Source organism: Helianthus annuus, chromosome 14, assembly GCF_002127325.2.
Source record: "Helianthus annuus cultivar XRQ/B chromosome 14, HanXRQr2.0-SUNRISE, whole genome shotgun sequence".
In the NCBI taxonomy this organism is placed as follows: domain Eukaryota; kingdom Viridiplantae; phylum Streptophyta; class Magnoliopsida; order Asterales; family Asteraceae; genus Helianthus; species Helianthus annuus.
The window spans coordinates 2,110,732-2,124,408 of NC_035446.2; the positions used below are offsets into that span (position 1 = coordinate 2,110,732).

A 13,677-nucleotide genomic window follows, 5' to 3' on the forward strand; every position below is an offset into this window, starting at 1 on the left:
TGAGGATTATATGTAGATTTGTACATCTTTTGGGTTCTTATTTTTAGGTATTAAAAATAGGGGATTTGGATTTTGTTGGGTTTGATAGATTTGGGTATGGTTTCTCGTTCAAAACTGTGTCATTTAAACTTTTGGGTTCAGGGTCTTCTTTTTGTGCTTGTTTAAAAGTGTTGTGTTTGTTTTTCTGTTCTAAATCGTTGATTCAACGAATATCAACAAAAACACCTGTATCGAAAAACCCACAATTTCAGTGAAGTCGAAGAACCCTAATTGACAAAAAACCCTTGTAATGACGAATAACCTTTTTCATCAAAACTGCCTATGACGAAAAACCTGTTCGACGAAAGACCCATATGGTCAAAGAATAACCATTCTTCGTTGACTTCTATTGACTTTGGTTGACCAATGGTTCTTCGTGGGTATTGGCGACGAAAAACAGGTTCTTCGCCATAAGGGAGGTTCTTCGCCATAATGTCAGTTCTTCGTGGTCGAACACTTAGAAAAATTTTCTTGTTTTTCATTGTAGTGCACTTTCGCACTATGTATGTATATGCATGTTTACTGTTCAGAGTATACATGAACATGTATAGATATATGTACTTTGCAAGTATTATGTCCTTATGACTTACAGTGGATGTTTTTCGTATACAAAATGGCTCCGAAAGCACAGAAACGCAAACCCGCGACTAAGAAAACAGACAAACCAGAAGAACAAATTATGTCAGAACCCTGTCACAACATGGTCGCGTATCTTGATCCTGAAGGAAAGATTACTGAATTGAAGGAGATCACTCTATGGCTAAGGGAATCTCGGATCAACAAAGCCATTACTTTTTCAACACCGGTGTACAAGTCTCATATTAAGGAATTTTGGAATTCAGCGAACGTGATTGAAGTTGATGGAAATGAGCTTATTCAAGGGCAAGTTAATCAAGTGAACGTGGATGTCTCTCCGGATATTCTAAACACCGTACTGGAACTTCAAGATGATCCGAACGCACCGTATTCCATTCCAATTTTGTGCACACGCGGATGTTTGCTTAGGATGAAATGTACCGAAGACATCTTTAGTGGTCAGATCAACAAGGCATGGTTGCCGATGCGGTACAAGTTTCTATTGCATGTTCTTATTCAATGTCTGAGCAACAGACGTGCTGGTTACGACATGGCAGGCAATGATCTAGTTGGATTTATGGTAGCCTTGGTACTAAACAAACCGTTTAGTATTTCCAAGTATATTTATGCAAACATGAAAGAGAATCTGAAGAGAACTAGTGGTCGTACGACAGGGAACAAGTTTTGGATGTATCATAGGTTCTTGCAGATAATAATGAACGTCCAACATCCGAATCTTCCGAAAGCCGATAAAGATATTCTGAAGATAGATGCTATGATAGAGCATTCTCAAAAGATATTCAGGGGTGTTGCAGCAAATAGGTACAAAGAAAGCACACCGCCAAGGAAGTTGATTGGTGCTCTTGATAAGAAAGATTACGTCATTCCAGAAAACGATAAATGGCGTCACAATGATAGCCAATCGGACGACGAAGAGCCGAAGTTGAAAAAGATGATGGAAGATAAGTTTGGTCGCAAGAAGGTTAAAATTTTTGGTGATTCTACTGAAAGTGAAAGCGATGATGATAGTGATGAAGGTGGTGATGGTGGAGATATTGGTGATGCTGGTGCATCTGCTGCTGGTACAACTGGTGCTAGTTCAGTTGGAGGTGATGCAGAGGATTCGGAGTCTGATGATAATCGGCCGGAGCCAGGATATGAGTTCTATCTCGACGATCGTGGTGTGAGAAAAGTGAGGAAGATTAGACAGGAGGAGGATGCTGATTATGTTCCTTCGGATACTGAAGCTAAACGTTTAAAGAGGAAACAAACTGCTGCTCGTAGAAAGAAAAAGAACAAGAAGTACATTGGTGCTTCCTGTGTGCAGCCAACCGTTTCACAACCAGAGCCTGTTCATGAAGCAGATATGAATCCGAACTTTGGACTCACGGCCGATGAAGCTGCCGCTATTATATCGTCTCCTCCAAGATCATCTGAACCAACTCCTGTGGTTACTTCAGCTGCTGAAACTCCAACGGTTACACCACAAGAACCTGTTCGCACAATAGCATCCTCTATTCGAGCAAAAACTTCTCAGCATGGTTCAGAACGCAGACAAAGGATATTCTCTTAAATGCAGCAAGATGAAAAGGTAGATTTCTTGTTTTCTCAATTGCAAGCTGCTGCAGGTCAGATTGAAAGGCAATCGGCGTGATAAATGTTACAAGAGGCGACGTGATCAAGCAACGGTTGGAGATAAATACGTTAAATTCCACTGTTGAGCGTCAACAAGCTGAGATTACACGCCAACAAGCTGAGATTGAACAACTTAAGGCTGAGAATGCATGCTTGAAGGCTGCTGATGAAGAAAGGGAATGCCAATTACAACAAATGCGAGCTGCACACAATGCTCGTGGTATTGATATGAACCGTTTGAAAGAAAAAAGCATTGAGGTTCAAAGGTTGGCCGAAACTCTTAAATCAAAGCATGATGATATGAAAGAGTGGTACAACTCTCGCAATACCAAGATAACAGATGGGGTCAAGAGAATCAATGATGGTTTCGAGAATGTCAGAAAGCGTGTTAACATTATGTGGGTTGACCGATGCAAACAACAGGGAGCCTTGAAGAAACGTGATCATGATTCTGAAGATCCGGGTAACCCAGACACTTCTTCAACATCTGAACAACCACCAGCCACTACATCTACTCAAATTGTTGTTTTCGAGCCTCCACAGATTGAATCTACACAAGGAACCTCCGGTGGAAATGTAGAAGAAATACAACAGCTAGAGAGCAGTTCTTATGTTGAAAGCTCCTTTGCTGGTACATCCTCTATTCCTAGCTCTGATGACCTTGCTCTACAGGCTGTACATCCTGTAACTGGAGAAGTTCTGGATGAATGAGATTTTGTTGCTGATCTCTCGAATGAGCAGTTGCTAGCATTGAATGAAATGAAAACAGTTGATGATGCTGCTATTGATAATATTCCGAGTGAACCTGAAATAGCATACTTAGAAAATATTAAAGAGATTGTCTTTAAAGGTGATCATAACAAGTCTACTTACGTGCGAGAAGACGGAACAGAGTTCATTCCCTTTAATGAAGATTGGTTGAAGGAAAATGTGGACGACATTGACGAACATTTGAAAAATTGTGATGCTTCAGATAACGCACCTGATGCGTTTACAGAATGGAGAAAACAGTTCATGTCCAAGGTTACAAAGCCTACACCAGCTGAAGCTCAAGTCGATTACTTGAAATACGAGAAAGAAAATTTGCACGGGAGGATACTTTACTGGATGTTTGTCAAAGAAATCCATTGCATGGCCATCAAACGTGAACACGACATTCAGTATTTTAGTTCGTTGCTGAGCATTCTATCCTTACCATTTTATGATGTTGCAGCCTTAACAAAGCTGGAGCTGATTAATCGTTCAAATTTTGAAGGAGCAACGTTGTTTGCTCGCAAGATTAAGATGAATCGGAGGGCAGGCTAGAAAGACAAGTTGTACAAGCCTCAATTTCCAATTTATCAGCAGATAAAGTTCACCTTAGATCCGTCAACCAACACGGCAAGATACAAGCTCGTTTATCAGCCGGCGAAGGTTATGGACAAGATCCCTCTGATACCGATGAAGCAGAATTTATTGGAAAACATGGCGTTGTGGTGTTACGACTCTAATACGCACGAGGCCGTTGTTGTGTTCAAAGACGATCAAGAGAATTTCCGTATGCTAGAACCAATGTGGATAGTGAATATGTCTGCGACTGACATCAATAAGTTATTCCGACATGATATCTTTTACGAGGACAAGGACGCGCATCAAGCGTTACGGTTTCAGCGCATCGCTTGCTTTTGTTTTTATCGCGAGATTCACGCCGGCAGTTCATGGTTGGAGAAACACTGAAGGTTGAAGAACGAAGATCGAAGACCAAGTAACAGAGAAAGGGGAGTTTGTTGGTGCATATTTTTGTGTCTGTAACTTGTTCTTATTTAACATTGTATTTGTACGGTCTTTTGTTTATTGAGTCTGTATATTTCCGTCTAGTCGACCAAGTCGGATATCCTCCTATCTAACTTTGGTACGACATTTGTCTCTTTGTGTTGTAAGTTTGAACTAATGCATGTTGCATTTAGTCTATCTGTTGTGTTTGTGTGTGTGTATTTATGTGTTGCTGCAAACTGTCTAACAGTTTGCAGCTTTACTGATTTGCAGCCTCCCCACGAAGAACCTATTCTTCGTGGGATGTCATCTGTCACGAAGAACATACTTCTTCATTAATGGTGTGTGACGAAGAACCCCTTCTTCGTCACATAGTGTTTCGTGGCAACAGTGAGGAAGAACCTGGTTGTTCGTGGGCTTAGGTTCTTCGTTGGCCCTTTACATTCTTCGTAGTGTAGTGGGTGGGCTGCAGTATAAATACCACACCTTGTCTTCTGTTTGAAGCATGAGAGCATAACCTACTGAGAGTATTGTCAAACATTGTGTGTATGTTTTTGTAATCTGTTCTCATCCTGTTAATCAATAGACTGTGAATCTTTTGGTTACTTTGTGTTTGCTATACTTTGTTTAGTTTGCAACGTCACGGGGATTCCACACTGGTGATTGTGTTTGTGATAAACAAGGATTAGGTTTCGTAATCGATCCTCCGAGAAAAACGGACCTACAGATTGCACCACCACTGGATTTCCTCTGAACGCTTGAGCACTAGCCAAAACCACCAACTCTCGTCTTGACACTCAAGATAGTCATACACATCGGCGCACGGAACCACCCTCCCCCCCCCCCCCCGCCACCACCACTATGAGTTGATTGGTGGATTGTATGAAATTAGGGTTTATTTTTTTATTTTATTATTTTTTTTTGAAGTTGCGCAAAATGTTGGTATGTATGTTGAATATGATCATATTGTATTAGAACTAACCATCCATCAATGAGTGTTTTGTAGAATTTGTGTACTTTGTCCACAATGGTTATGACTTGGATTGCTATACGTGAAAGAGTTGGATTATGTTAGATAAACATTATCATAGACTGGTATGTGTATATTGTAGAGACAGGTATGTGGTTTGCATGAACTTAGTCAGCTTACTACATTGTAAATTGTGGTTGTATTAGCATTTAGTTAATTTAGTACATTGTTTGTATGTGGTTTGCTTGAATTTAACCATGTTCTAAAAGTTCATATGACTAACCTAATTTCACCATTCTAAATTATTTTAAATATTGTTAATCTTATGACTATAGGGTTATCATACTCTCGATTAACAATTCTTTGCCACGTTGTTCTAAACGTATAACTAGTTGCGGTATATTACAGCTATTTATACATCGATTTATATTCTATTCAATATGTATTATTGGGTAGTTACTATGTAGTTTATGTGCTCTTTTGTAGTTTTGTGTAGTAGTATATAAACTTGATGTAAGGAAACATGTTTTAAGCATAGTAAACCAATCTATTATTCCCGGTAAATTCCATCAATAGCAAAGTTATTAGAAGGTTCTGTGGAGAATTAAATGTAGACAAGACATACCTCTTTCCCTAGGAATAGATAAGTTGCTTTAAGAGAGATCCTCAGCTTCAAAACCAAAGCTACGTTGTCATGAAAAAGAATATTAGAAACATATCTACAAACAGTAGAAAACATGAAATAGCTAAACTTAAAATATAGTATTAGCAAGGTAACAATAAAAGAATACGGTGGAACAATATAATAGAGCTAATAAAGCATCATAAAGACACGAAGACAAGATGAAGGTACTGTGCAAATGCCACAAAAATAATAGTTAAAGTAAAGTGTCTAAGCCAAAACTAAGTTAACTCTGAACCATCACCTAAAAGTCATTAACCTTAATTTTATGCCTCCACGAGGTCTCATCATCCACCATTTCCTTAAAGAGGTGCAATTCGAGGAAATCATGCCTAATTCGCTCATCCTAAGTCAATTTGGGTCTCATTCTACGCCTCCTCCCCTCGACGGTAAGACTATCTCCTCTTCACATGTTCAAACAATCTTAGTTTACCCTCCCTTATTTTATTTGAAATACTAACTACCCCTAATCTCTCTTGAAAATCCTCATTTCTTATCTGGTCCAACATTATGTGCCCGCAAATCCACCTCAACATCCTCAATTCTTCTACCTCCAGCTTACATGCGTGTGTCTTCTTAAGGTCCCTAACAATCTATTTCGTATAACATAGTTGGTCTAATTGCAACCCTCTGAAATTCACCTTTTAATTTACTTGGAACCTCCTATGGTATAAAATCCCTGAAACTGCTCTCCGGCTACCTACACCAGTGTCACACCCCGACCACGTAAAACGACAAATCGTGGCGGAAACGCCGGGGAGTGTTGTAACAGAATTATTGTTTCAAACCATGGATACGAAGAGTTTCATTTCATTAAATATTAAACATGGTTTTAAAGTTAAACAAGCAAATCAAACATAGACTAATATCATTATTAAACCACTAAGGCCTCGTCCGGTCCTAAGTGAGCATGCTTCCTATTCGCAATCAAGACTAAGCAACTTCACCTGAAACATATGTAAAAACAAAGTCAGCAAAGAAATGCTGGCGAGTACATAGGTTTTATGAGAGTGTCAGATTCATGGCTCGTTTATACGTTGGAATAAATTGTGCAACCTCATTAATTGTCATTAGAAAACCTTGTTTTATAAAATGTTTGTATCGTAAAATGAATAACCGAATTAAAATAGTTTGGCTATAATTTATAAACCTCGAGCCATGGATCTTTACCCAAAACATTTGTTTTTCGCAAACCAAATCGTAAATCATTCTCGTAATAAAACTCGTATTGTTTATATCGTTCCGAAAACCTCGTTTGTGTGACATCGCTTCCAATTGTTTTTCCCAAATTGTTTAATTCGTTAAACACTGCTTTAGTCATTTAAATCATTCTCGTTTTAGATCGTGAAACTACTTTTGGTCGTCTCGTTAACAACATTCAAACCTTTGTGACTCGTTCATCGTTCCACTTGTTCTCGTATTAACAAACCACCAATGGGTAAGTTAACAATCATCAGATTCGGTCGTTACCCACCTAACCCACACATAACCATGGGTCCGGTCTGATAACGGGATTTGTCGGATCCTATGGTACCATAACCTAATACTGGTCGGTTTGGCCGAAATTAATGAATGTCATTTGTTATGTAATTACAACCAACAATCTCGTTCACATTATCGAAATCGTTATTAGTTTGATATAAACCATCTTACTCGTTGTGAAACTATCGTTAAAACATTGAAATCGTTTTGATACATATGAATCACCCCAAAACAATTGAAAACAGTAAAATAGGGGAACTATGTACTCACCTTCGGGTGCGTTTTTAAATGTTAACACAATCCCTCAAATTGTTTATCCGCCCTAGATTAAATAAGAATGATTTTAAAAATCAAAAACCCACACTTTGGCATGCAATTACTACTTATGTCACTTCTGTTTTAATATACATGAAACTGGACTGTTTTCGGACATTTAAATAAAATGGTTAACTTATTCCAAAAATTCCCAAATTTTTACAGAACCTCCTACATGAACCAAATATTATTTTGCGAAAATATCGGGGTTTAGTTCATTTCCAATATTTTATAAAAATTCATTTTCTGGACTGCAATCAGATTTGTTACTTTCTGATTGCAGTCTACGAAATAATTTACTAAAAATTAATCGTAAGTCCGATTGACGTAATTCCAGTTGGAGGATCACGGCGACAATAGTGACCATCTACAGTATAAGTTTCATGATCTAATCCTACACAGATTCCAGGTTATGACTGAAAATAGGACGCACATTTTCAGCAAAAAAAATTCAGCTTAAGCTGCTGTTACGGAAAAACACTTTAAAAATAGTAAACGGGGTCCAAAAATTACGATTCCGGTGTCATTAGAACCGTATTTTATAATAGCACATTATAGACTTAAGAAAATAAAGTTTTTGTTAAGTTACGATGGAGTTACAGCGAGTTAAAGGTGGCTGGAAAAGCAGATCAGCATGTTGTTTTCAGTCTTTTATCATCATAAAGTGCGTTCGATTGATTTCGTTAACATGTTTAGCGATCAAAACAATAATTACAACAGATTATTACTTATTTACATCAGATTTATCAAGCAATATCATATTTCATTCATCATTTTAACTACTTTAACCATACTCTATCTTTAGTTAGTTACACTTCAAGACTTGTTTATGTTCATTAGGATTTCCATTCTTTTTGATCTTTAACATCATTAACTACATAAAAACATGAACAAGATGAAGATCTAAGGAACTTACTACTAGCACAAGGCTAGGGGTGTTCGAGTGTAGAAAAGTGGTGGATAAAAGAAAACAAGAGCGGTCCTTCGACTTCCGAACGCACCAAGCTTCGTTGTGTGTCTCCTTGCACCCTTGTATGGTAATAGAATGGATGGAACAAGGTCGAATGATGGTGGTAGGGTGGTGGTTGATGGCTGCCGATTTGGGGAAGGAGGGAGGAGATGGAGTGTAGTGTTGAGTGTGGAATGATGGAGTTATGGTATGGTGGTATTTATATGTAACACCTCGTGTTTTCCCAAAAGTCAAAGTCAAAGTCAAGTGTTGACTGTTATTGGAATTAAAGATTAATAAAGATTAATTTCATTTTAGTTTTATTTTGATTTTCGTATTATTTGGAGTAAGTGTTGTATAATCAAACTAATCGACCGATAGTCGAACTGTGAATCAACGACCGACTGTGAATGATAGGAAGTAACAATGCAATAAAGCTAGTCAATCAATAATCAAGCTAATCAAATCAATCATCAAACTCAAGTGTGGGGATTTTAGTACTTTTTATACGTGTGTGTGTGCCTTATGTGTTACTTGTGCATGTTTACTTTTATGTTAAAGTGTGTGGTGAATCAATCAAATCAATCAAGACTCAAAGGTGAATCAAACTCAAAGGAAATCGAACCCGAAATAGTTGTAAGGATGCTTGTATGTTAGATATAGTCTCGACTACTACTAAAAGTAATTTGATTAGGAATTCTATCATTCTCAAATCATCGTTCATCGAAGTCGAAATATCAAAAATCGTCGCGAAACACTCAAAACCAGGCAAGCCGATCGAACAGGGCAACCTGATCGAACAGGCTAGCCGATCGAACAGGGCAACCTGATCGAACAGGCTAGCCGATCGAACAGGCAACCTGATCGAACAGGCTAGCCGATCGAACAGGCTGTTCGATCAGGGATGCTGTTCGATCAGGGATGCTGTTCGATCAGCTGACCCTTTCCTCTTTTGGAAGCCTATAAATAGGGCTGTCCTTGTCAAGCTTTCCACTTTTGGAAAAGCTCTGACCGACCAGCCTCTTCTTCTCACTAAATCTCAGATTTCTCTCAAACCGGTAAGTATTTCGCCCTAATCCTTGTACGTTTTTGTTCATTAATCGATTCTCCATCTTTCTATCTTTCAAAATCTGAATTTCATCCATGAAATCACCAAGATCTAGGTGTTCTTGAGTGATGTCATCATGGTGTTCTTGGTGTTCATCAAGAACTTCATGTTCTTGACTTCATTCAACCATGGATAAGCTAGATCTAACCGATTTCCACATAAATAACCTAAAATCTACCAAAGATCTTAACATTTCACGGTGGAAAAGGATTGAAAGACGGGTTTTCATCTATCTTTCAACTCTTTTACACTCAAAAAGGTGAAAACGAGACTTGAACCGATTTACAAATCAATCTAAACAAACACATGGTTCAAGATTCGGGTTCTACCGAGAGATATACCGATTTCGGGTTAAACGTTAAACTTGGGTTCCAAACCGTCTCTGACCGAGTTTGGGTGATTCCTGCTCGAGTCAGTAGGCTAAATGGGGACTTCAGTTTTGTGGTTCAACTCGTAGTCAAAATATCTCTAAAACATCAACATGTAACGGGAATAACCAAGTGTTAGGTGATAGGATTAACCGAATCGAGAAGCTGGCCGAACGGCTAGGCTGTTCGATCGAACAGCCCAACCGAACGACTATGCCAGCCGATCGGCTAGGCTAACCGATCGACTAGCACTTAGTCCCCCAAACTCACAAGGTATAGTATTGACGAGGTACTGTTCGATCGACTATGCCACTCGATTGTAATCATTACTGCTCGAATCATGAGATACTATACTTTCAAAACACTTAGACTTGTCGAAACATTGGAATGTCATCCGATCGAGCATGCCAACCGATCGAGTGACATATTTGAAAACATTGAAGTGCTAACCGATCGGTTGGGCTAACCGATCGAACAGCTGTTCGATCGGCCAACCTGAACGGTAGTACAAACCATCATACACAAACACATCCTTCACATCAAAGGAAGAAACAATCCACTTGAAGGAACCAGCCGATCGAGCCAGCCAGCCGATCGAATGGATGTTCGAACGGACTTTCAAACCAATCGAACAGCCCACTCGATCGAACTGCTGTCCGATCGAATGGCCTACTCGATCCAAGTACATTGTTTACTTTTCCGCGTTACTCATCGTTGTGTTATCGAACTATTCAGGCTAACCTATTCTCAGTGCTCCCTTCAATCCACAATCAACCACTGTGAGTATACTCGATCCCTTTTTGCTTTCAGCACTTTTGGGTGTTACATACGTAATCTATCAAATTCACAAACAACACAAACTATTTGAACGCTAACCTACTTGCATGTATTACTTGTCTAAATGATTGCTGTTTATTATGTTTACACGTGGAGTGCTATCTACCTGCTTTAGCAACGTAGTACTATAGTTTGGACTCAGCGCCCGTTCACACGGGGGTTGCTAAGGACAATTACTTGCATGGATTACGGTGGTAATCATGTATTGCGAACTGTCTCGGACAGTCAACTTGAAGTCATTGGTATCGATGGTCCCATGTCGATAATTTACATGCATCGTTTGCCCTTGTGTACGTGCTTGGTTATGCGTAAACTATTCGAACTCTATATGCTATATCAAACTTGTGTACTCACCTTTACATTATATGTATTGACTTTTATTTTAACGTATGTGACAGGTGTTTAAGCTACTAGCGTGCTAGGGAAGCGAGGCAATAATAAGCTTCTAGGAGCCTGTGACCTTAGGACAGTGTCCACGTACCTGTTCCAGGGCCATAATTATCTGTAGATCTTGTACTGGCACCTGTAGTCAGTAAGATTTACAGTTAGTCGTCTAGAAGTCTTAAAACAACATTTAATCCGGTTTGTAATAATTAAGAATTTGAGTTGTCGGAACAGTTCCCATATTGTTTAGTTGATTTCTATGATAACTTGTTATTATTTGGGACACGGTATGGGACGTGTTAAATAACTGAATTGTATGATAGTTGTTGTGGAAACTTCTGAACAATCTGTTTCGCTCAGTGCCGCGCCCCGATGATTCCGCCATCGGTTGGGGTGTGACAGATTGGTATCAGAGCCATAACTATAGGGAATTAGGTTAGACACGATCTAGTCCGGATCGCTGTCTTAGAGACCTAGACTATAGCTAAGGAACCAAGAGACCAAGTTTATGTGCTTATTTTATGTTGTTTCCTTCTATTCTATCATTACATCCGAACTCCGAGCCGAATTTTGTAATTGGACGGGATTAGGAGTGAAACCCGCAAATTCCTGCCTAAATTACAAATTTTTGTCAATTATTTTGTGCAATTTTCTAAACAACAAACGGGGGAGAATTATACCAAATCAGGGCTGAAACCCGCAATTTGATGAAAACTTTCCTCTAAATTTTCTTAAAACAAGGAAGAAATTGCTAAGCTAGGGGTGAAACCCTAACCTTGGCAGTTATTCCGACTTTATTTTATCTCGCCGAGGCAATTGACGGACTCCAATGACCTGAACTCACGAGTATGGCCTAGAATGCGCATGCATAATGCCCAAGAATCGAGGCAGAAACATGTCCCCTAGAGTCGAAAGTGACGACAAGTCAACTGTGAATAGTTAAATTGCCATGGTTAGTCAAAGTCTAGTAGCCGCAGACAATCCATTTTCCGATTTTGAGTGTTGCTTCGTTGATTTTATGTGATTTACCTGTTTACGTGTTTTAAGATTCGTTGGTTACTCCATTTGTTATCAATCTGCGTCACCTTTGTTGCTATTCTATCTCGATTCAAATCCCTGTTGATGTGATCTAAACGAAACCAGTGTGCTATGCTACGCTATACGACTAAGTTAGACGATACAATGTGATGCTATCCGATACGCAAAATGAACGACACTCGACTTGTGGTTATAGGTTTCTGTTTTCTGACTACCTCTGTGATAAAATTTCGTACGTGTTTAGGAAATTAAGTGCTCTATTTGCTTAATTGCTTATGTGCTTTAATTGCTTCTGTGCTTATGTGCTTCTATGATTATGTGCGTATGTGATTATATGTGTTACGTGACGTGAGATGCGACGTGATTCTAAGCTTTAGTAAACTAAGACGTGCGAGATTAGAATTCGTTGTGTTGAGTCCTATGACGATGTCTATTGCAGACCATGTCGTCGTCATCAAGGCCTCGTCAACCTCTTACCCGTCAGGAAAAGAGAGATCGACGTCTCGCCGCGATCATCTCAAGGTCTGTGGCAAAAGCCGTCAGTGATGTGTTCGAGAACGCAAGCAAGTCATCTGAGGAATCCCGAACCCTCACGCCCAAAGACTCCAACAAAGCTACTTTTAGCTTCAAACAATTCAAGGCTTGTGGGCCAAAAGAGTTTACCGGTGAAGATGGCCCTACGGCTCTGTTTCATTGGTTTGACTCGGTAGAAGTCACCCTTCGTCAAAGCGGATGCCCAGATCACCTCCGTACTCTCAATGCTACCGGTGTCTTCCAGTCGCGAGCTTTGGACTGGTGGACCGCAGAAAGGAACAAGCGCGGGAACGACGCTGCATACGAGCTGACGTGGAAAGAATTGAAAGCGATCATGATGGACGAGTTCTGTCCTCCCCACGAACGCCAAAAGTTGGAGGATGAGTTCTGGACTATCAAGCAGAAGGAGGGCGACAACGCTGGTCTCACCGCCCGTTTCAAACAACTGAGCATTATTTGTCCAGACCAGGTCAAGACTCCCGAGATGACCATCAAGAAATACATCCGTGCTCTTCCGGATTGTGTTGCAGATTATGTGTTCGCCGCCAAACCCGCATCAATCGAGGAAACCTACCTACTCGCTGCCGAGATTAACGACAAGCGAGTTAAGGCTGGTGTTTGGGATAAGCCATCCAAGTCGTTGCATCAAGTTACTACCGCATCAACCGACAACCCTACTGCTCAAGCCTCCAAGTCCTCGAGAAGAAGAAAGAAGAACAAGGGTTGTGCCGCCGCAACCAATGCTGCTCCTCTTCAGTCAGTACCGCCACAACAGCAACAACCACAGCGCACTGCGCCAGTGATAAATGCGCCGCCGGCGAAGCGTGCATACACCGGCCCCCACCCACTCTGTGCTACATGTTCTTATCATCACCCGGTGGGTGTGGCCTGCCGTTTCTGTGTCCACTGCAACGTTTACGGGCATTTCACTGCGAATTGCCGCTATGGTCCTCGTCAGACGCAAGCCCAGGCTGCTGTTAACCAAGCCCTGCTACCTGCTCCTCAAGC

At 40.1% G+C, this 13,677-nt stretch overlaps 1 protein-coding gene across 3 annotated transcripts in view; it reads right to left on the minus strand.

Moving 5' to 3' along the window:
- LOC118486345 (probable disease resistance protein At1g62630) overlaps positions 1-5,659 on the minus strand; it is an 84,561-nt gene extending 78,902 nt beyond the window's left edge. For 2 of the 3 annotated variants that reach the window (XR_004878612.1, XR_004878611.1), the window contains exon 1: positions 5,598-5,659. The gene's annotated coding sequence lies outside the window, so the exon portion shown is untranslated. The remainder of the gene's footprint in view (positions 1-5,597) is intronic. The other variant, XM_035982731.1, reaches the window with a different exon arrangement.
- Between the last annotated feature and the right edge of the window lie 8,018 nt (positions 5,660-13,677).